Here is a 25,372-nt window from a genome sequence, read left to right as displayed (position 1 = left end):
TGGAGTTAAACGCCAGCTTTCATGCCAGTTTGGGCGTTTAACTCCAGTTTTTATGCCAGTTCCAGCGTTAAACGCTGGAATTTCTGAGGCTGATTTGCCACGCCGGTTTGGGCCATCAAATCTTGGGCAAAGTATGGACTATCATATATTTCTGGAAAGCCCAGGATGTCTACTTTCTAACGCCATTGAGAGCGCGCCAATTGGGCTTCTGTAGCTCCAGAAAATCCACTTTGAGTGCAGGGAGGTCAGAATCCAACAGCATCTGCAGTCCTTTTCAGTCTCTGAATCAGATTTTTGCTCAGGTCCCTCAATTTCAGCCAGAAAATACCTGAAATCACAGAAAAATACACAAACTCATAGTAAAGTCCAGAAAAGTGAATTTTAACTAAAAACTAATAAAAATATACTAAAAACTAACTAAATCATACTAAAAACATACTAAAAACAATGCCAAAAAGCGTATAAATTATCCGCTCATCATGCGCACGCACACGTCGCTGTGTTTGCTTTTCCTTGTTTTCTTCATGTGTTCTCCCTTGTACATGCTTTTTTTCACTTTTGGCCATCCATTCTTGCCTCTAAGGCCTGAAATTACTCAGCAAACATATCACGGGATCGGATGGAATAAAAGTGGGATTAAATTGCCCAATTTAAGCACAAAAATGCATGGTTTTACATTTAGGTCCAATTTAGGTATAAAACACAAAAGTATGCTATTATGGTACTTAAGTGTAGGTTTATGTGATGAAATCCACCCAAATCAAGCCAAAATATATCGAAAAATATTGACTCATCAGGTCCCTTGCCAGATTGCCCTTCTCTTGTTCATCAATATGAATGGTTGTCTTCGCCTTCCTAGAGAGGGGCTTAGCTCCTAGTGAAGGGTCCGCCTTGGAAGTTGATTTTTGGGGTGCTCTTTTTGTGGCCGGCTTCTTTGACACCTTCTCCTTGCCTTTCTTGGTGGCCATCCTGAAAAAGGAAGGAAAAGGGGGAGGGGGCATTAAACCCAAAGAATTAACACATGGAAAATAAGATGCAAGTGAAAAGTAATGCCCAAAAAGGAATGGTATGTCTTGAGGACATGACAGCTGCAACATGTGATCAAGACAATTGTAGAGTCATGGGTCACAACACTTAGCATGGGATGCAAGAGTGAGTAAAGCATGCAATAAGGCCTGAGAAGGGTAAACTCAAGAATCAATAATAATCAAGAAGCAAGTCATGGGTAATGAGCATAAGAATAGTAAACATAATGCAAAATAGGTGCAATGCACTTATAGAGGAGCAAGTGTATGAAGAAGAAGCACCAAGTTGAGAACATGAGGTCAAATTGGACCAAAATGGTATAAGTACCTTTTATCAAACACTTGGTGTGCAATATGCAAAGGATGAGCAAGTAGGAGAAATTCAAGCAAATAGAATCCCAAACAGAATACCAAACAACAATACAACATCACATAGTCACAAAGAAATTAGGAAATAACAAAGGATCCATCAAAGCAAGATAAACTCAAAGAACAACTCCCATGGAAAAATAAGAAAAGAAAGAGAGCAAATAAGTAAGAACCAATTAATAGAAATGCATCTAAGAAGAAATGAAAAAGAGAAACTAAATGCAACTAGTAAGAGAAAGAGAATCTAGAGTAAGAGACAAGAAGGAAGAAGGAGTAAGAGTGAACCTTGAGAGGAGAAAGAGAGCAAGGTGGGGCGTAGGTGAAAACTATGAGAGGAGATGGAGAGACAAGGGTGGTAGGGTGATAGGAGAAGATAGAAGAAGTGAGGGAAGAAGGAAATGGAAGATTAAAATGAAAGGGGGTGTAAAGTGGAATAGGGCGCGCGTGTTGGGCATTAGTTACGTCGGGGAATCGACGCGTGCGCACTCCACGCATACGCGTGGGTAGCAGTAAAGGGAGAGTACGCGTACGCGTCCATCGACGTGCACACGTGGACAGAGTTGTGCCTTGGGCACAGAGTTGGCACAAATTAGGCCTAACTCTCGGGATTTTGTATCAGGAATGTCGTGCAGCACAATCGACGCGTACGTGCATAGCACACATATGCGTGGATTTCAAGAATGGCGATCGATGCGTATGCGTGGGTCGCCTGGCACAAAGTAGGCATAAAGTGGTCATAACTCTCGGGTTTTTGTATCAGAGAGTCCAAGATACGCAACCGATGCGTACTCGTCGCCCACGCTTACGCGTGGGTTGCAGGCACAAAATAGGCATAAAGTAGGCACAACTTTCGGGTATTAGTACCAGGAGTTGTGAGACCGCACCGACGCGTACGCATACAGCATGCTTGCGCATGGATGCCTTTCTTTTTTTCTTTCAAAATGGTAGTAATGCATGCCAAAAGGGTAAAAAACACCAAAAATCTCTTGTAACACTCAACCTTAAGCATTTCTTCAACATCTCAATTCACTAAAACCATTATCAATGGGATCTTCATGAGCAATATGACACAAAAATAAAGAAAAATCAACCATACTATGAACAAATCACAAATCAAGCAATCACAAAAGTCACAAAGATGCAGAAGAGCTATATACAAGAAACGATATACAAAGGAAGATCATACCGTGGTGGGGTGTCTCCCACCTAGCACTTTTCTTTAACGTCCTTAAGTTGGATGGTCATGATCTCAAATCTCCTCGCCTTCGGGTGCGTCCTCGAGAAGGAACACCTCAACCTCTTTGTTGCTTTTCATCTTCTCTCTATGGTATAACTTCAGAGGATGGCCATTAACTTTGAAGATATTGGGGCTTGAAGGGTGTCCTAGGTGGTAGAACCTATATGGCTCACCTTTCTCCACTCTATAAGGACCTTCCCACCTTGATCTCAACTTTCCAGGCATCAACCTCAACCTAGAGTTGTAGAGGAGAATTAACTCACCCGCTCTAAACTCTCTTCTTCTTATGTTTCTATCATGCACCGCTTTCATCTTCTCCTTGTAAAGCCTTGAATTCTCACAAGCTTCCAATCGAAGGCACTCAAGCTCTACTAACTGTAACTTCCTTTCGACTCCAACCTCAAACCCTGTGTTGCACTCTTTTACGGCCCAATACGCTTTATGCTCTATCTCCACCGAAAGATGGCAAGCCTTCCCATAGACCAACTGGAATGGGCTCATCCCAATTGGCGTCTTGTAAGCCGTCTGGTAGGCCCAAAGCGCATTGCCGAGCTTAGTACTCCAATCCTTCCTATGAGGCTTCACAACCTTTTCCAATATGGGCTTGATTTCTCAATTGGAGACTTCGGCTTGGCCGTTCGTTTGGGGGTGGTATGCCGTGACCACTTTTTGGATGATGCCATACTTCTTCATTAGCCCTGCCATTCTTTTGTTACAAAAATGTGAGCATTGATCACTCACGATTGCTCATGGTGATCCAAAGCAGCATATAATGTTATTCCGATCAAAAGAAAGAACTACATTAGCATCATCGGTTCGGGTGGGAATCGCCTCCACCCACTCGGAAACATAGTCAAAAGCTAGTAGAATATACATGAAACTATTAGAATTTGGGAAAGGCCCTATGAAGTTGATACCCCAAAGATAAAAAAATATCACAAAATAACATAGTTTGGGGTATTTCATCCTTCTTGGAGATATTTCCAAATCTAAGGCATGGTAGACAAGATTTACAAAAGAGAGATGCATCTTTGAAAATTGTAGGCCACCAAAATCCGCAATTCAAAACCTTCTGAGCAGTCCTTTGAGGACTAAAATGGCCATTACCCTCGGAAGAGTGGCAAGCCTCCAAGATAGCTTGATGCTTGGATTGTGGTATGCACCTTTAAATTACTTGATCGGCACCACATCTCCATAAGTACGGGTCATCCCAAACATAATGTTTGGATTCGCTTTTAAATTTATCCTTTTAATGTTGAGAGAAATCAGGAGGAAAGGTGCGAGCAACCAAGTAATTGGTAATAGGTGCATACTAAGGGGTCACCTCGGATATTGCTAACAAGCCTTCAAGGGGAAATGTATCATTGATAGGAGCGGGATCGCCCTTTGTGTGCTCAACGCGACTCAAGTGGTCCGCCACTAGATTTTGTAAACCAATCCTATCTTTGATTTCTTGGTCAAATTCTTGCAATAGCAACACCCATCGGATCAACCTTGGTTTGGATTCCTTCTTGGCCAACAAATATTTCAATGCTGCATGATCCGAATATACTACCACCTTGGAGCCAAGTAAGTAAGCCTGAAATTTATCCAAGGCAAAGACAATAGCTAACAATTCCTTCTCGGTAGTAGTATAATTAGATTGCGCTCCATCTAAAGTCTTAGAGGCATAGGCAATGACATAAGGAATTTTACCCTTGCGCTGACCTAGCGCCGCTACCACCGCATAGTTTGAGGCGTCACACATGATTTTGAATGGTCTAGTCCAGTCCGGCCCTGTCATTATGGGAGCTTAGGTCAAAGCAATTTTGAGCTTGTCAAATGCCTCCATGCACTCTTCACTCATTTCAAATTCCATATCCTTTTGTAACAATCGAGAGAGAGGTAGTGCCACCTTACTAAAGTCCTTAATGAATCACCGGTAAAAACCTGCATTTCCAAGAAATGCACGGACTTCCCTCATAGAAGAGGGGTAAGGCAAACTAGAAATAACATTGACCTTTGCCGAGCCAACAGAGATCCCATCATTAGAGACAATGTGCCCTAAAACAATACCTTGGCTAACCATAAAATGAAATTTCTCAAAATTTAGCACAAGGTTTGATTTAGTACACCTCTCTAATACTTTTGCAAGATTGTCTAGGCAAAGATCAAAGGAGTCCCCGTAAAAACTAAAATTGTCCATGAACACCTCCATGCATTGCTCCAAAAGATCCGCAAATATACTCATCATACACCTTTGGAACATAGTCAGTGCATTGCACAAGTCAAATGGCATCCTTTTATACACATACATTCCGAAAGGGCATGTGAAGGTTGTTTTTTCTTGGTCTTCGGGAGCAATGTGGATTTGAAAATAACCAGAATATCCATTTAAGAAATAGTAATGATATTTACCACATAGGCAATCAAGCATTTGATTGATGAACGGCAATGAGAAGTGATCCTTTCTAATGGCCAAGTTTAAGTGCCGATAGTCAATACATACCCTCCATGAGTTTTGGACTCTCGTGGCTATGAGCTCCCCATGTTCATTCTTGATTGTAGTAACACCGGATTTTTTTAGGACCAGTTGGACGGGGCTCACCCACTCACTATCCAAAATTGGATAGATAATGTCCGCTTCTAATAACCGGGTGACCTTCTTCTTCACAACCTCTAGAATGGTAGGATTTAAACGCCTTTGAGGTTGTCTAATAGGTTTGGCTCCTTCTTCTAGGAAAATTTGGTGTTCGCATACTTGGGGACTAATGCCAACCAAGTCCACCAAGCTCCACCAAATGGCCTTCTTGTTCCTCCCCAAGACATTAAGCAACTTCTCTTCTTGGTGGGAGGTGAGCTCATTTGCAATTATTACCGGAAAATTTTGGTTCTCCTCAAGAAAAGCATATTTTAGGTAGGTTGGGAGTGGCTTCAAATTCACATTTTGTTCATGACTTGGCACTTTGTCTTCCGGTATCATCGGAGATGATAAGGCATCTTCTTCACATACATGGGAACTCCCCACACTTGGGTCTTGATTCATACTTTTTCCATCAAAGCCATCTTAATGGACTTCAGCTACAACATTATCAATCAAATCACACCGGAAGATAGAGTGATCCTCCGGTGGATGTCTCATGGCTTCATCAAGATTAAAGCTCACTTATCTTCCATCGATCTGAAACGAGTAGGTGCCCGAAAACGCATCCAATTTGAACCGGGAGGTCTTCAAGAATGGCCTCCCAAGCAAAATAGATGATGTCCTACTGGAGTCACTAGGGGGCATCTTGAGAATATGAAAATCAATAAGGAAGACCATCCTCTTTATACTCACTAGAACATCCTCCGCTATACCAACCACGAAAATTATGCTTTTGTCTGCCAAAACAAACTGGGCAGCCGACCGTTTCAACGGTGGAAGCTTTAAGATCTCATAGATGGACAAGGGCATAATACTCACACAAGCGCTAAGATCACACATACAATTAACAAATTGGACCCCATCTATGGTGCAAGTTACTAGGCAAGGGCCGGGGTCACCGCACTTTTCCGGTACACCATCTATTAAAGCGAAAATTGAGCTCCCCAATGGAATAACTTCTAATTCACAAATTTTCTCCTTGTTCATACATAAGTCCTTTAGAAACTTTGTATATTTAAGTACTTGGAGGATAGCATCAAAGAGAGGAATGGTTACCTCAACTTTCCTAAATATCTCTACCATTTTGGGGTCTAACTCAACTTGCTTCTTGGTCTTCCTTGCCAATGTGGAAAATGGTATTGGAGTAGCTTCTTGCAAGACATTCCCATCCTTAGGCATTCCGCCCCTTGGTTGAGCAATCTCTTCTTCAACTACCTCTTGGGCTTCATCCTCTTCTTCAACCTCTTCTATCTCAATCACATCCTTCTCTCGAGTGACTTCCTCTTGATGTGGTGCCTCCGAACTCTTCTCTTGCAATTTGGTTCTGGATCTCAAGGTAATGGCATTGATGCCACCCTTGAGGTTGGGTAAAGGTTGAGAGGGTAAAGCACTAGAACTTCAGGCTTGAGGAGTGGAGGTAGAGGGTAGTTCCATGCAGGCTATAAGGGCTTCCAGAGTAGATGTAAGATCGGTGAGACTAGAGGTAAGTGTGGTTTGAAATTCTCTTTGTTCTTGAAGGATAGAATGGAGTGTCTCATCTTGGTTGGAAGAGGGGTGAGGATAGGTAATTTGGAGGATTTGTGGTTGATTGGGTTAGGGTGCCTGCCATTGGTGTGGTAGTTGGTAGATTTGGTAGTTTCTTCCTTGGTTTTGATGTTGATGTGGTTGGTTTTGTTGGTATGATTGGTTTTGTTGGTCTGGTGGGTTTTGTTGGTATGGTGGATTTTATTGGTACCGTTGTTGATGATGGTTGTTGTTGTTCCACCTTTGATTCCTTCCATTGTCCCTACCTCCTTGATTATAGTTGTCCCGCCATCCTTGGTTGGAATTGTCTTGCCAACCATGATTATAAGTGCCCCCTTAGTTAGGGTTGCCTCCTTGTTGATGATACCCTTGGTTCAGACGGTTGTAATAGACATTGGTAGCCGCTATGCTATTGTCATCTTGGAGACTTGTACATTCATCCGTATAATGGGAGTAACAAGAGCAAATTCTGCACACTCTTTGGGGAACCAACTGTTGACTTTGTTGTTGTTGAAGAGGTGGAGGTTGAGGTTGTTGTTGATTAAGTTGGAGTTGCTTTAGAATGCTAGTCATCTCACCTAAGGTTTTGGTAAGGACGGCGGTCTCACCACTAGAAGAAACTTCATTAATGGCTCTTGGATGATTGTTTCTTTGTCTAGCATGTAGGGTGGAGTCGGCCAAATTGGTAATGAGTTGCCAGCTTCTTCTGCCGTTCTATACTTTGTCAAGGAACCATTACTTAAAGCATCCTAGAGGATCTTGTCTTGCGATTTTATTCCTTGGTAAAAGTAGCTAATCAACACTAGAGTGTCAATCATGTGGTTGGGGCATAAGTCAAGAATCTTTCAGAACCATTCCCAATACTCATATAAAGTCTTCGATTCACCTTGGATAATGCATGAGATTTCTTTCCATAATCTATCCGTCACTTCCACAGGAAAGAATTTGTCTAAGAACTCACTTCTAAGAAAATCCCAATCACTAACAATCTCATTGGGCAAAGTGTAGAACCACTCTTTGGCTCTTCCCTCAAGAGAGAATGAAAAGGCATACAACCAAACGGCAACTTCACCAGAACCTTCCTGCCTAGTAGTAGAAGATACACTTTGGAAGTCCCTAAGGTGTCTAATAGGATCTTGAGCGGGAAATCCATGGAACTTCGATAGAAGATTGATCAAAGCGGTTTTAAGCTCAAAATTAGCATTCAAGTCTGGATGACGCACTTGGAGCGGTTGAAGAACAAAATCCGGAGCACCGGCTTCCCAAAGAGTGACTCTCCTTGGAGCAGCCATGGTGTCGGTACCTGATGAGAGAATTTATGTTGGTATAGAATTCACAAATAAATTCTCGTTGCAATATAGTTTCTAAACCAACAAATAATCCTTTCATACAAAAATTTGTTTGTCACAAGTAACAAACCCCTAAAATTGATAACCGAAGTATTCAAACCTCAGGTCGTTCTCCCTAGGAATTGCAATAAAGTGTTCTTGTTATTGGTTAGAGGTATGTTTTGGGGTTTAAAGGATATACAAAATTACCAATGCATATGGTTTTATATTTAATTAACACATGAGTATGTACCCAATTCCCATGATTTTTATCAAAATACAACGCACACCTTTTCCCAACCAATGTCCCAAATTTCCCCACACTTGAATGATACACACACACACACACACACTAGTCTAAGCTAATCAAAGATCCAAATGAAGGACATTTATTGTTTTTCGCTTTAAGGCTTGTAATATGCTAAAATTATGAACAAGTGGGTTAATCGTAGGCTCAAAGTTGGCTAACAAAGGAAGATAAAAGGTAAGGCTATTTGGGTAAGTGAGCTAATGAAATAATGGCCTCAATCATATAAATGCATGAATACAAGTGATAATGGACATAAAGAATCAAACAAATCAAGGATTACAATCATAGGAAGAGAATAATGCACACAAGATGGAAGATAAGTGGTTATATAAGATGTAACCACACCATTGGGCTCAAGTCTCACAAGGTTGTGTGTTCTTAGCTCAAAACACGTTCCACAATATATATGATTCAAGCAAGTTCTATGAAAAGTTTTTCGCTCAAATTAATTGAGATATTAATGCCCTATTAAGAATATTTTTCTTGGAGAATTTCATTATTTTAGCTAAGCTTATTATGTATATATAGATATATATGCAAAATAAGAAAGTGCAACAAAGATCCTAAAAGACGTAGAAATGAAATGCCTAAAAATGAAATGCAAAAGTGTTGGGATTAGAAATTTATCACCCAAAATCACCGACCGATCGGATGACCTCCCCACACTTAAGAGTTTGTACCGTCCTTAGTGCATCCAAATATGAGCAAGGGAGTACGGTGACTTCCGAGTTGCTACCTTCAGCTGGTAGTTCAACCGGTTGCTGCGTGTTCTTTATTCCACTTCCATTTTTGCTTATGACAAAATATCCTAAAAATAGAAAATAGGATAAGAAGGCAAGTAGACACAAAAGTAAGGAAGCATAAATTGTTGGAATGAGGTAAAGCACTAGAATAGAGTGAGTGAATTAGTGTGACATTAATGACAAATAGGTGTGTGGGTCTTAAATTATGCGCGGTTTAGAACGCACGCACATTAGCATGAAATGCGATGTCACAAGTATATAAAAGGGAGCATGCACGTCACTCATTCTAGTGTGCTTGAGATGCTCTAAACTTGTGGGTCAAGATAACAGAACAAGCAATAAAGAAGCACGAAAGCATTCAAGCAAGTATATAACACGGATGCATATGATCAAGAAATACAATGCATTAAGGTAAATGCATAACATCCAATATCAAGAAATTGCTTCATCCAAGAATAGGATTCAAATCACATGGTAGCCAATTCATGCAATTCAAAACGATTTAAAAAGCTCTAAAGGCAATGTCATTTACTTAGTATTCACAGAAGTTAAGCATGAAAAATTCAAAATAAAGTAATAAATCGTAACCTCAACAGAGAATCCAACAATGAAAATGAACAACAATGATGTTAAACTAACATCTTATCAATAATTAGCAGCAATGAACAGTAGACAAGATTAATAATCTAACACTTAGTATGAAAAAGAGAAAATAAAATGAAAATTAAACTAATTAAACAACTAACTAACTTAAGAAATGGTTATGGATGTTGTTTGGTAGTGTTGGATGAGGGGTAGGAGAAGGAAAGAAGAAAGGAGAAGGAAAGAAATGAAAAGAAGAGAAGAAAAGAAGTGTGATGAAGGGAGGCGATCCACGCGTACGCGTGGGTTGGTGCTCTATTTTTCAAAATTTTTCAATTTCTTGCACCAAACCAAGCACTCCAAACCTCCAAACAGCTACCAAAACACCATAAAACCTTATTTGACATCCTAGACTACCAATTTAAACTCAACAAACTCAACAAAACATGAAATTAAACTAATCTTACCAATATTTAGAAAGGAAAAAATGAAAAGAATTTACCATGGTGGGGTGTTTCCCACGTAATACTTTTATTTATTGTCCTTAAGTTAGACTTATGGGGTGCTCCTTATCAAGGTGGCTTGTGCTTGAATTCTTCTTGGAACTCCCACCAATGCTTGGTTTTCCATTGTGCCCCAAGATTTCTCATGAGTTGCATCAAATCTTGATGGATTTCTTCACAAGCTTGGGGCTCCCAAAGTCGATCTTCTTCTTGTAATCTGGGATCCCACACTTTATTTTCACACCCGTCTTGAAGTTGATCATTATTGTTCCAACCGGGTGGCAAGCAAGATGAATTCTCCATGAAATGCTCAACAATCCTCCTTGACCCATCTAATCGAGCACTATTCTAACCCTTATATTCCATCTTTGATGTATCAACCATAATGAGCCTTGATTTGCAACACCAACCACGAAACATCCTTTTTTTATGCTTCATCCCGCAAAGTGTCCTAAGTTGACCATCCGTTTCGAGCAAGCCATATTCAAGTGGGATAATGAAGCTAATAGAAAAGAATTTTACCCACTTAAATGAAGGAGTGGATGGCAACCTAGGCAAAGACTCTTCCAAGGGTCTTGACAAAGCGTATCCAACTTCGTTCTTCTCTTTCTAAGGACTTCCACCTCTTTACAAGTTTTCTCAAATGTAATCTTTTGTTCAACAATTTCATCGAAGCCTTTTCCCTTACTCAAATTATAAATTTACCTCCATAACGCTTTCAAATCCACCGAAAGAAGGTTCTTCATGCTCAAAGGATTCTTTACCACTAAGACTTGATGCTTGATCTTCATTACCAGGGGAACTCAGTTCTTGCTCTATCCCGTCCAATTCTTTATATAGAATATGCCTTGGGGGTAGTGCACATTCCTCCTTGACATCAAATTCAATCATCTTGGAGGGGTTTTCTTCAATTTTAGGTTTCCATGGAGGTTTCGCATCTCCTAAGTCTTCAACCACTTCTTCCTTTTCTTCAACAATTATAGCTTTCTCCAATTGTTCCAACACAAAGGAACTTCCCTCATTTTCTACTGGAGTTTCCAATCTCTTCTTCATGCTATGCTCTTCATTAGATTCCCCACATGTAGTCATGGGAGTACTTTGGGTGTTCAAGCATTGAGAGGCTAATCGGTTTACTACCTCGACCAAGGCGGCCGTGAAATCTAGTACCTCTCTTTGCATCTCTTCTTGCCCTTGAAGAATATGACTAAGGGTTTCATCCATTGGCAGTTGGGGTGGATGGAAGGGTTTATTGTTTTGGAGAAAGGGTTCATAATGGGAAGGTAGTTCATAATCATAATGATGTGGTGGTTCAACATTCTCCATTTCTTCTATTTGTTGCACAACACACTCCAGTCTTTGGCTCTCAAGCTGGGGTTCTACAATCCCCTTCATCCTCCCCTCTTCGGCTACTCTTCCCCAATCATCCGTGGACATGTGGTATGAGTCCCATGCATCTAACTTTTGAAGGACGATTACCTGAAGCCGATCCATTGCTTCTTTGAAAGATGGACATGGATACTCTTCCATGGAGGATTGTGGTGGAAAGTAGAATTCTTCTTGAGGATGAAAATTTGCACACATTAGAGGTGGTTCATCTTGGTCATGATATGGAGGAGGTGGTTCTTGGAAGTATTGAGGTTAGAATGGTGGTGGTTCTATATGTGGCTCATATGGCTCAAAAGGTAGTTGGTATAATAGATATGGACTAGAGTCAGTGTTTGATGAAAAGAGGCTTGTGAGTATGGTTGATGGTTATGTTGAGGATATGAATCATAGGCAACGGTGGCGGTTCTTAAAAGTCACAAGGATACTCACCATAGCCATTAGATTGATATGCATCATAGAATGGTTCTTGTTCATAGTGCATTGGTGGGGGTTGTTACCAATAGGATTGATCATGTACATATGGCTCCTCCCACCTTTGAGTGTCCCATCCTTGATACAAATCCTCATTGTAGCTCTCATTTCCTATAACATAGTAAGAACCAAACTCAGCCAAAGTGAGAATTCATGATGAAAAGGGAAAACAAGAAACAAGAGCTAACAAGAAACAATGAAGCAACGTCCTAAAACTAGCAAAAACTAATAAGTAATAAAAAAATCAAGCTATTCACAATATTCACATATATACAATAACCAATAACATAACACCATTGCAATTTCCCGACAACGGCGCCATTTTAATGAGAGAATTTATGTCGGTATAGAATTCACAAATAAATTCTCGTTGCAATATAGTTTCTAAACTAACAAAGAATCTTTTCATACAAAAATTTGTTTGTCACAAGTAACAAACCCCTAAAATTGATAATCGAAGTATTCAAACCCCGGCTCTTTCTCCCTAGGAATTGAAATAAATTATTCTTGTTATTGGTTAGAGGTATGTTTTGGGGTTTTTGGAATAAGAGATAAGAATTGTAAATTGTAAAGGAAATAAACTAATAACTATGAAAGCTCTTGGCAAGGTATGAGAACTAGAAGTCCTATCCTAGCTATCCTTATCAATTGTGATGAGAATCGTTCATTGCTCTCACTTAGTTAACCTCTAACCATGGAGGAAAGTCAAGTGGATGAATTAACTTGATTCCACAAGTCCTAGCTAACTCCTAAGGAAAGACTAGCTTTAGTGGCATTCAAGTCAATTAGCAATCTCTAATTATCAATCAACAAGAGTATTTGATAACTCAAGTGTCACTAATTACTCTACCTACGCCAAGAGAAACAAAATCTAACTCATAACTAAAAGAGGCATTTCAACAAACACATAGAAGACAATAAAGGTAAACAATATGAATTGCAAGAATTAAAGAGAGATTTAACTACAAAGGCAATAGATCCATAATAGAAAATCAAAGCAATAGGCAAAGACATGGAAATCATAAATTGCATTGAAAGAGAAATAGAGATTTACATAAGAATTCATAAAGCAAAGAAAAAATTAAAGCAAGAGAACAAGTAGATCTAGATCTAAGAAAAAAGAACTAAAACCCTAATCTAATCCTAATTCTAGAGAGAAGAGAAAGCTTCTCTCTCTAGAAACTAACTTTTCCTCTAAAACTAAACTAAACTAAAACTAGTGTGTTGGAAGGTTGTTGACTCCCCTTGAATTCTGCCTTAAATAGCCTCAGAAATAAGTTGGATCTGGGCCTGGGAAACACAAAATTTGCCCCCAGCATTTTGCCTTTAAGTGAGTCACGTGCAAGCATCGACACGTATGCGCAATGTGACTCCACAATCTACACGTGCACATCTGCTGCGCATGCACGTCGATCTCAACATCCTAAATCAGTGTTTCTTCATGAGTTCTCCACTTGCATGCTTCTCCTCTTCATCCCTTTGATCCATTCATAGCATTTCCAATCTGAATTCACTAAGAAACATATCAAGGCATCTAGTGGAATCAAAGGTGAATCAAGATTAGCAATTAATGGCCTAAAAATCATGTTTTCACACTTAAGCACAAATTAGGAGACAATCATAAAACCATGCTATTTCATTGAATAAATGTGGGTAAAGGTGATAAAATTCTCTAAATTAAGCACAAGATAAATCCTAAAAATGGGGTTTATTAGTGATTCCCATCTTTTCTTGTTTTCTATTTGTTTATGAGCAAGAATAGAGACAAGGAACCTCTTTTTGACTTTGATCCTGAACCTGAAAGGACTTTTAGGTGGCATTTGCAACAAGCTAGACTTTACAAGGCTGCAGAGTCCACTATGGATCATAATAATACTGCTAATACCAATGTGGCAAATCCAGTTGGGAATAAACAACCTAGAAGAGTGCTCGGCTCATTGACAATGCCCAATTGCACGGGTTTAGATTTTTGTACTAAAAATAGGATTTGACGTTGCAAGTATAGTCCAAACCCAACAATTGATCATCAATCAAATAATAAACTCAATACAAAATAACCGGGAGGTTTAAGTCCCGGGTCGTCTTCCCTAGGAGTTGCAATGAAGTGTCTATTATTGGCTATGGGGAAGTGGGGATTGATGGCATGAGATTGCAAGAAATATAAAGTGCAATGAAATAAAAAGGCAAGGAAATGTAAATGGCAATAAAGGTAAATAACAAGAAAGTAACTTAACATGCAAGTAAAAATAATGCAAATAGAATTTAAGTGCCAAAAAGAGCTCTTGGTGAGAATTGGGTGATTAGAGATTCCTATCCTAGTTGTGGACTACAAACATGATAATTGTGTGTGGATTAATCCCAATTAGTCAACCCTACATCGAGAATAAGTCAAAAGGGCATAATTAATTTCAATCCACTAGTTCTAATCAACTCACAAATTAATTTAGTGAAAAACTAGCGTTACTGAAAAACAAATTAATTAACAACCCTCACACAATGTAGAATGGACATCCACCACTCAAGCTCACCCAAACCACACAATTTCCTAACCAAGAGTATAGAAAACTAGGCTAAAATCCTACCAAGCATTTTGTCAAGCACTTGGTAGGCATAGAAAGAAAGCATGATAAAATAACAGGAAATAATAAATGCTACAACTACCAAGCAAGGAAAATAAAGAGAGCAACTCAATAAAGCAATAAAAGAGGCATGAAATATAAATTAAAGTAATAAGAGTGCAAATACATAAAGATGGCAAAAAAAAAGAAAGTGACAAGATAAAATCATGAAATTAAGACAATAGAACAAGGAAAGGTAGAAGAAACTAGATTAAAACAAGAATTAAAAAGAGAAATTACAAGAAAAATAAACTAAGAACCCTAATTTCTAGAGAGAAGGGGGAGCTTCTCTCTCTAAAAAATAACCTACATAATGCTAAACTAACCCTAATTTCTCCCCACCATTCACATGGAGTGAGGCCTTGTCTAATATATGAAGAATCAACTTCAGAAGGTCTAAAAACTGGGCTCTGGAGGCCCAGAAATCGTCCCCGACGATTTTCATTAAATTAGTCACGCGCTGGGACCTGTGCGTACGCACAGGTGTGTGCGCACGCACACATGCTGATTTTCCTTTTGTGCGTACGCACAGGATGTCGTGCATACACACACATGGTTTTGTGGCTCTTGTGCGTATGCACAGGTAGTTGTGTGCACGCACACTCCAATGTGTGCTTCTCCTTTGTTTTCTTCATGTTTTCTCCCTTTGTACATGCTTCCTTCCACTTTTGCCTTGCCAAACTTGCCTCTAGGACCTAAAATCACCCAACAAACATGTCATGGCATCGAATGGCATAAAAGTGGGATTAAAATCACTAATTTAAGCTCAAAATAACATGATTTCATAATTAGGCACAATTTAGAGAGAAAACACAAAAGCATACTATTTACATGGATAAATGTGGGTTCATGTGATGAAATCGACTCAAATCAAACAAAAATATATTGTCAAATATGGATTCATCAATTCCCCTATACTTAAACAATAGCATGTCCTCATGCTAATCACAATCAAAGGAGAAGGAAAAAAAAAGGAGAAAAGCAATTTATTCAATACAACTAACTACATGCATGCAACTATGTTAAATGCTATCTATCTATATATACAATATGATTTCCTATGGAGTTTGGCAAAAACAAACAAGAGATTCTAATCAATCCAAAACAAGCCCTAGGATAAGGGCAAAGAGTCAATACACTACGATTGAAGTCCAAAGAATTGAATTGAGATTTTCAAAACTAACCAACAAGCAACTTGCAAGAAGATACAATATAAAGCATACGAACATAGAATTGAGCGATTGAATCCCTTACCGGATGTGTATTCACTCTATTCGCTCAGTGTTTAGGGTTTAATCACTCAATTCTCCTTTAATCATATTTCTCCAAAGATTTGCAAGTCATCTAACAATCAACAGTTATTCAGTGCATGCATACAAATATCAAGAGGACTTATCCATGGGTTGTAATGGGGCTAGGGTCAAGGTAAGATTGTATTTGGTTAAGTGAGCTTGAAATTTGAATCTTTGATTAACATAAGCTTCCCACCAAACCTACAACAACCTATACAATTTCAAAGCTTATCTAACTACCCATTCTTCACCTTTTCACACACTCATGTATTCTCTTTTGATCACCACACATATGCATTGATTCTTATTGAACTTTACTTTGGGGCATTTTGTCCCCTTTTTATTACATTTCTTTTTTTCTTTTCTTTTTCTAATATTTTATTTCTTTTATTTATTTTTCTCATCATTCATTTTTTTTCAAACTAAAATATATACAAGAACATCAATGTATATGGTTTAACATAATTCATACATGTGTATGTACCCAATTCCCAATATTTTGACAAAAATATAAAAACACCTTTTTATCCCAACCAATGTTCCCAAACTTCCCAAACTTAAATGATAAACACACTCACTAGCCTAAGCTAATCAAAGATCCAAACAGGGGACATTTATTGTTTTTTTGCTTAAGGCTTGTGATATGCTAAAATTAAGAACAAATGGGTTTAGCATAGGCTCATAGTTGGCTAACAATGTAAGATAAAGGGTAGGCTATTTGGGTAAGTGAGCTATTTGAAACAATGGCCTCAATCATATACATGCATTCATACACAAAATAATGGACATATAGAATCATGCAAATCAAAGATTACAATCATAAAAGGAGTTTATCATACAAGAAAAAACTTTATGGTTGAAGATGTGCAACCATACAATTAAGGCTCAAATCTCATAAGGTATGTTGTTCTATCTCTTTTCTATGTTCTATGAAAAATACTTCAAGCAAGTTTGAAAAACAATTTCTCAATTCAATCAATGGCATGTCCTAAAAGGGATTTCATGAAAATTTCTTGTTGTTTTTACCAAAATTATTCAATCTAACATGCAACATGCAAATGTTTACTACCATAATACTATAAGCATTAAAGAAATATATACAAACAAACCAAACCAAAGAGAGTGCAAATAAGAACAAAAATTGCAAAAATTGAAGAAAAAAGAACAAAAAGAATATTGCAAAGTGTCTAAGAAAAGGATTTTACCCCCTCGAAATTGGCGACCCTCCCCACACATAAATTATGCACGGTCCTTCGTGCATGCACATGATCCAGGGGATGAAGGACTACGAGGATTCACCTTCAGCTGGTGGCCTTCAGGGGCTCCGATTCCTTTGTAAACAAATAAACAACAATTGAGAAAAAGTAACATTTGTGTGGTATGATAAAAAGCAATGTGTATATTCTAAATGCGTGCACAATTTAGAACACAACATATTGGCTAAGCGAAACGTAAACCACATAATCAAAAGAAATGATATGGTCCTCAATTAAATAGCTTAGGTTGCAAGTAAGGAATAAGCGAAACTTAAGGCACAAGCAACCTTAGGTACCCACAAAAGCGAATTGAATATTTGATATTGGATATTGAAATTATGCAAGTGAAAGCACAACATTGATATAAGATAGCACAATAAACAACAACCAATCCAATAATGAAGGGAAACTCCTTATTCATCATGAAACATAATGAAAAGGTCACATGGGAAGGTACTCGTTACAAAAGTGATAAGCTTGATAAAAATCAACTTAAGTCACTCAAACAAATGCAAAGCATTAACAAGGAACAAGTACCGGACATGTGATGAAATTGATATGCAAATCATGGTGAACAAGTAATTTCAACTAAAATTGAAATGCAAATTGATGCGCGCACAAGAGCATATGGGGCCGGGGTTCACATGCACCGGCTGTGCCAACGCTCCCACCAGAGTGGTTGCAAGTTGGCATGCAGACACACAAGCCTGTACGGCTGCACAGATAGTGCGAAAAAGGGCATGTGTGCGTATGCACGTGTATGTGCGCACGCACATGTCACAGAAAACAGGGGAATGCGCATGCACAAGGCGTGATGGCGCTGCGAACAGTGGGCGTGAAAGCTTGTGAGCGTACGCACAGGTGGGTGCGTACGCAAAGGAAGTGCATTTTCGTTGCTGTGTGCGTGCACACAGGTGTGTGCGCACGCACATGCCCTATTTTCCCCAAACTTTTTCTCCAAAATTCTAACGTATTAAACCTTAGCTAATCCCAAATCAACCCCAAAACAAACAAATCATCACAAAATCATAATCCACATGCAAATTAACCTACTAAACTCAAAATTAAACTAATTCTAGGCTAACTAAAATGAGTTAAATGCAATAGAGCCAAATTATAAACAAAAAAGGGAAGGTAAGAACAATGTTACCATGGTGGGGTGTCTCCCACCTAGCACCTTGGTTTAATGTCCTTAAGTTGGACTTATGGAGAGCTCTCATCAAACCTCCTTGAAATCCCACCCAAGCTTGTATTCTCCAAAGGTTGAGACTGGTGCGCATAAATTGTGATCATCAACAATGGCACCAATAAACTTGGAGCTCTCAAACGTAAATCACACTTTGTCACAACTTCGCACAACTAACCAGCAAGTGCACTGGGTCGTCCAAGTAATACCTTACGTGAGTAAGGGTCGATCCCACGGAGATTGTTGGTATGAAGCAAGATATGGTCATCTTGTAAATCTTAGTTAGGTGGATTCAAATGGTTATAATGGTTTTCGAATATAAAGATAGATAAAGCATGAAATAAAGATAGAAATACTTATGAAATTTATTGGTGGGAATTTCAGATAAGTGTATGGAGATGCTGTGTTCCTTCTGAATCTCTAATTTCTTACTGCTTTCATCCAATCCTTCTTACTCATTTCTATGGCAAGCTGTATGTAGGGCATCACCGTTGTCAATGGCTACTTCCCATCCACTTAGTGAAAATGGTCCAAATGCTCTGTCACGGCACGGCTAATCATCTGTCGGTTCTCGATCATGTCGGAATAGAATCCATTGATTCTTTTGCGTCTGTCACTACATCCAACAATCACGAGTTTGAAGCTCGTCACAGTCATTCAATCCCTGAATCCTACTCGGAATACCATGATGACAAGTCATCATATACCTATTTTTTTATGCTTTTTCATACAAAAAATTGATGATTTGTGCTTAAATATTGAATGCTTTTGTGCTTAAATGATATATTTTCTTGATCTTTTAATTTTATAAATCTTGTAGGAAATAAGAAGAAAAGGAAGCAAAGAAGCACAAAAAAAGCTAACAAGGAGAAAAAAAGAGCTTTGGGGCACACTTTGAAGTTGGAGCACACTTTGGAGCCTTAGGCCACGCTTTTAAAAGCGTAGCCCATGACCAAATCAAAGGAGGAAGCAACCAGCACGCACACTGCCCTGCTCTTGCCAAGGGCAGGGCAATATCGTGATGAAGCAAAGTGAGGTTGAAGCAAATTTTCGCTAAGTTAAAATCTGGGCGCTCACAGCATGACCATGCCTATTTCAAAGGGCTATAACTTGAGCTACAGACGTCCGATTGATGTGCTTCCAGTTGCGTTGGAAAGCTGACATTCAGAACTTTCCAACGCTATATAGCACTCCATATTTGGCGTACAATTGAGGCATGAGTGAAAGGCATCATTAAGGGCAAAAAATAAGTGAAAATAAACCAAAGTGCTTCCACCAAGGTTCGAAGTTGGAGCCTCACTCCAAAGCAAAGTAGCGCTCATTATTCTGCTCTGCCCTCTTGGAGAGCAGGGCAATGTCGTGCTTCTCTTCATGAAAAATCAAGGAAAATTGCTCCCCCAAATGCTTTCACAAGGGTTTGAACTTGGGAACTCCCCTTGGTGCATGGCACACAAATTGGCACGGCCAACACGCACAGTAAGGGAGCTTGGGCGCACAGCTTGGACGCACCATGACAAGATTGTCCTGCCCTCCACAAGGGCAGGGTAGCATCCTGATGTCCCTCCCAAAATTTGGCACGCTAGTTGGATCCTTACACAAGGCTTCCCTGCTCTGCCCTCCACAAGGGCAGGGAAGCCTCCTGGGAGCAAACACTCATGGGCCAAAATCCAACCAAAATTCCATTTAAATTCAATTCCTCTTCAAATTGAATCAAGGCAAACCAAACCCATTTCTCCTCAAATCCAAAGCAAGAAAAGCCCACATCATCACTCAAAGGCACATGGATCAATTAGATTAGGATTTTCATTTTAATTGTAATTTGTTTTAATTTTCACTTTGTAAAACCTATATAAAGGCATCAATTCCATCTCACTAGGGGGAACGCTGGCTCCACTAGGGAGCATTAGGATTAGAGAGCTCTCTCTCTTTTAGTTTTCCTTGCTTTGTTTTGAATTTTGGATCAAGAATTGAAGGAATTCTGTTTCACTTGATCTGAAATCTCTTTGTTCTTCTTCTGCATTAAATCTGAGTTTCCTTTATTGTTTTCATCTTCTTTTTCTTTTGCAAATTGTTCTCTGTTGATTCAAGGAAGGGCTTGAGATCTAGACTTGTTTTCTAGTCTCTTTGATCCCCCTGAGATCTTGAATTTCTTTTCTGAATTTCACAATTGAGTTAAACTTTGTTTCTGTCTTGATCAAGTGAGCAATTGAGCTCTTGGCTTTCCTTCTGTTTTTACTGTTTCATTGAAATTTTTAGTTTCACTTTGAGATTTGAGAAATGATCTATGTCTCTTTGTTGCATCTCATTGCTCCCAATTTAATTTCCTGCGCTTGTGTTCTTCTGCAATTTACATTTAAGCTACTGGTACCTTGAATTTACTTTTCCTGCAATTTAATTTCTTTGCAATTGTTCTAAGTTTTGATCTATTGCTCTCTTTAATTTCCAGCACCCAACTCCCCTTTACTTTTGATGCAATTGACATTTCTTGCAATTTAAGTTTCAGCTATTTTACATTCTTGTTATTTAAGTTTTATGCAATTTTACTTTCTGTAACTTTAAGTTTCCTGTCATTTATAATTCTGTTGGCTACATTTCATCCAATATCCCTTCAATGTTAGCTTGACTAAACTAATCACCCACTAAAGTTGCTTGATCCATCAATCCCTGTGGGATCGACCTCACTCTTGTGAGTTATTACTACTTGATGTGACCCGGTATACTTGCCGGTTGGATTTGCGTGTTGGAAATTCGTTTTTCCACAAAAACACCATCAAGTTTTTGGCGCCGTTGCCGGGGATTGATTAGATCAACAATGATTAAGTGGGTGAGAAGTCTAGATCAAGCATTTTTTTTGTTTTTGTTCTCTGTTTTAAAGTGAAACCAAGGTGTTTGAGTTTTTGCCTCACTAAGAAATTCTCATCTCTGATATGAGTAATTTCAATTTTTCTTGGTGTTGTGTTTTCCAAAATTTAAATGGAGTTCAACTCATCTTATGATCAAACAAATTTTATGGGATATTACCCACCATCACCAATCTCTAATGGTGGTTGGGAATATCACCAAGAAATCACATATTCTGAGCACTCCAATCCATGGAGATTTGCTTCACAGACACAAGATGAGCAAGAAAACCATATGGGATATTTTCTTCCACCACAAAATGATGCTAGTCATGATTCTAATGGGGGCTGGGAAGGAAATTCTAATGCTCTATATGATATTCATCCAAAGATATCATCACTTGACCATGCTTCAACAGAAAGCTTCTATCAAAATTCACCACCCACACAAACTTCCATGAACCAAAGCCTCTCAAAGCTTGAGACCATGTTTGAAAAATATGAGAGAGAGGCACAGATATCCTGGAACGAGCAAGAGAATTCATTCAAAAACATGAAAATAATGTTAGCTCAATTGGTGAGTGCAACAAGGAAAGAGGAAAAACAAGAGGAAGAGGCTACTGAGTCAAGTGATTTTTTAGTGAAGAAGGAAGAGGTGGTGGAAATATTTGAACCTGAAACTGCACTTGAGATGACAAGAGAACCTGAACACTCACAACTTCCTCAAACTCCCCTGGACCAAAAAGTCTCAACAATTGAATCTATGATTAAAAGATATGAAGAGGAGATGAAGAAATGTTGGGAAGATCAACAAACCTCCTCAATGAAAAAGCTATTAAGTCAAATGTTGAGTGCAAGAGAGGAAGTGGAAGAGCAAGAAAGTGAGGAAGACACTCAAGAGAAGTCAAACTCAAGTAAAGCAGAGAAGTACATAGAGGAAAAGCTCATGGAACCACCAATGCAAAAGGCCCTGGATGAATACAAAACTCCAATAATCACACAGCAACCAAGTCTTGAATTCAAAGAAGTGAAGGCAACTAACAAGAGCATCAATCCTGTCCCTAATCCAGCAAGCAAGATCAATTAAGCCATTTGCAAAAGGAAGCTTGCTGAGGAAAGGCCAAGGCAAGGGACAGTAGCTGAATCTTCTCCCCCTTTGAGGTCATTCCTCTTAACAAATTGGAAGAAGAGGAAGAAAGTAAAGAACAGGTAGACAGTAGGTACATTTCTTCTCCATGCTTTGTTTAAATTTCAATAAATTGACATATGGTTGCATTCTAGGTTTGGTGTTGCTATGCAACAAAATTTGGTTCCAATATCTATTTGATACTTGCATCAATTCCAAGTGAAAGTGTCACACTAAGTTTGGTATGCCACTTATTCTTTATGCAAAGTATTGTGCACACCTTCTTATGCTTGCAATCAAAATGTCGCTGTCTCTTGTGCCTTGATTGTTATTTTTCATTTTTGCTTGCTTGCAACACATGTAATGCTAACATTTCATTGTGCAAGACATTCATGATCCACCTTAGCCCCATAGCCATTATTCTAATTGTTGCTTGAGGATGAGCAAGCATTCTGAGTTTGGCAAGGGAAAGGGAAGAATAAGAGGAAAATGACAACAATAGAGAAGATGGATTACAAGGTTGTAAAGTTCCTTTTCCTCTCTTTTGTTTCCAGCACTTTTAATTGCATGAGTGTCTTTATATTCTCTGTATGCATGTGTGGTATGACTAAGCATAGCTTGAATTTGATTTGAAATATGTTGTTGTGACATTATGACTACCAACTTGAGTTTTGTGAATTCAAAAGCAAAAAAGCATCATGATCATAAACAAACAAAGAATTAGAGAAGAATTTAGCATGTGCATACAAGTATTGGAAAGCTAGTATGATTGATTGTTGCTCAATTGCATTGGATTTTATTTAATTGAAGTTTTTCATCTAGTATATTTCGTGAAATCTTTTGAAATCATGAAAACCTTGAAGAAGCAAATACAATTAAAGCAAGAAAAGAAAAAGGGAAAGAATGAGAAAGCTAAAGGCTCTGAGTACCAATGGCAATTTATTTGCTAATTGCTTGTGGTGTTTATGTATCAAGCCAAATGCTTGAAAACAAAACACTTAGAAGTCAAGGCTAGGCTCAAGTGCAAAAGCACTCCCTCAAAGCTCAAGGTTCTGAGCATCAATGATTAGAGAGTCAAGAAAAGAAACAAATGAGCTTAATGAAGCCCTCTAATTAAATGCTTGTGGTGCTTATGTATCAAGTGGTAATACTTGAAAACAAAGCATTTAGAAGTCGTAGCTTTGTTATTAACTCATGGGGCAAAGCACCCAAAAGGAGAAGCTAAAAAATAAAAAAAAAATCAAAAGCTTGTTTCAAGGAAGAATTATAAGAAAAAGATTTCATAAATTGAGCTAGATAAAAGCATCAATCATTTACATCTCTTTTGCGATTGAAGCATGCATAAAAAAACTAGCTTGCCATGAACATTAACTTGCTACTCTTCTTACCTTGGATTGTCAATTTCTATTGCATGATTCTTTTCTTGCTTGGGGACAAGCAAGGTTTAAGTTTGGTGTTGTGATGACAAGTCATCATATACCTATTTTTTTATGCTTTTTCATACAAGAAATTGATGATTTGTGCTTAAATATTAAATGCTTTTGTGCTTAAATGATATATTTTCTTGATCTTTTAATTTTATAAATCTTGTAGGAAATAAGAAGAAAAAGAAGCAAAGAAGCACAAGAAAAAGCTAAAAAGGAGAAAAAAAGAGCTTTGGGGTACACTTTGAAGTTGGAGCACACTTTGGAGCCTTAGGCCACGCTTTTAAAAGCGTGGCCCATGACCAAATCAAAGGAGGAAGCAACCAGCACGCACACTGCCCTGCTCTTGCCAAGGGCAGGGCAATATCGTGATGAAGCAAAGTGAGGTTGAAGCAAATTTTTGCTAAGTTAAAATCTGGGCGCTCACAGCATGACCATGCCTACTTCAAAGGGCTATAACTTGAGCTACAAATGTCCGATTGATGTGCTTCTAGTTGCGTTGGAAAGCTGACATTCAAAGCTTTCCAACGATATATAGTAATCCATATTTGGCGTACAATTGAGGCAAGAGTGAAAGGCATCTTTAAGGGAAAAAAATAAGCGAAAATAAACCAAAGTGCTTCCACCAAGGTTCGAAGCTGGAGCCTCACTCCAAAGCAAAGTAGCGCTCATTATTCTACTCTGCCCTCTTGGAGAGCAGGGCAATGTCGTGCTTCTCTTCATGAAAAATCAAGGAAAATTGCTCCCCCAAATGCTTTCACAAGGGTTTGAACTTGGGAACTCCCCTTGGTGCATGGCACACAAATTGGCACGGCCAACACGCACAGTAAGGGAGCTTGGGCGCACAGCTTGGACGCACCATGACAACATTGCCCTGCCCTCCACAAGGGCAGGGCAGCATCCTGATGCCCCTCCCAAAATTTGGCATGCTAGTTGGATCCTTACACAAGGCTTCCCTACTCTGCCCTCCACAAGGGCAGGGCAGCCTCCTGGGAGCAAACACTCATGGGCCAAAATCCAACCAAAATTCCATTTAAATTCAATTCCTCTCCAAATTGAATCAAGGCCAACCAAACCCATTTCTCCTCAAATCCAAAGCAAGAAAAGCCCACATCATCACTCAAAGGCACATGGATCAATTAGATTAGGATTTTCATTTTAATTGTAATTTGTTTTAATTTCATTTTCACTTTATAAAGCCTATATAAGGCATCATTTTCATCTTTGTGGGGGAGCTCCATTGGGGAAGGCTGGCTCCACTAGGGAGCATTAGGATTAGAGAGCTCTCTCTCTTTTAGTTTTCCTTGCTTTGTTTTGAATTTTGGATCAAGAATTGAAGAAATTCTGTTTCACTTGATCTGAGATCTCTTTGTTCTTCTTCTGCATTAAATCTGAGTTTCCTTTATTGTTTTCATCTTCTTTTTCTTTTGCAAATTGTTCTCTGTTGAATCAAGGAAGGGCTTGAGATCTAGACTTGTTTTCTAGTCTCTTTGATCCCCCTGAGATCTTGAATTTCTTTTCTGAATTTC

The sequence above is a fragment of the Arachis duranensis genome, chromosome 3 (assembly GCF_000817695.3).
Source record: "Arachis duranensis cultivar V14167 chromosome 3, aradu.V14167.gnm2.J7QH, whole genome shotgun sequence".
NCBI classification, from domain to species: Eukaryota; Viridiplantae; Streptophyta; class Magnoliopsida; order Fabales; family Fabaceae; genus Arachis; species Arachis duranensis.
This window is presented reverse-complemented; position numbering follows the sequence as displayed.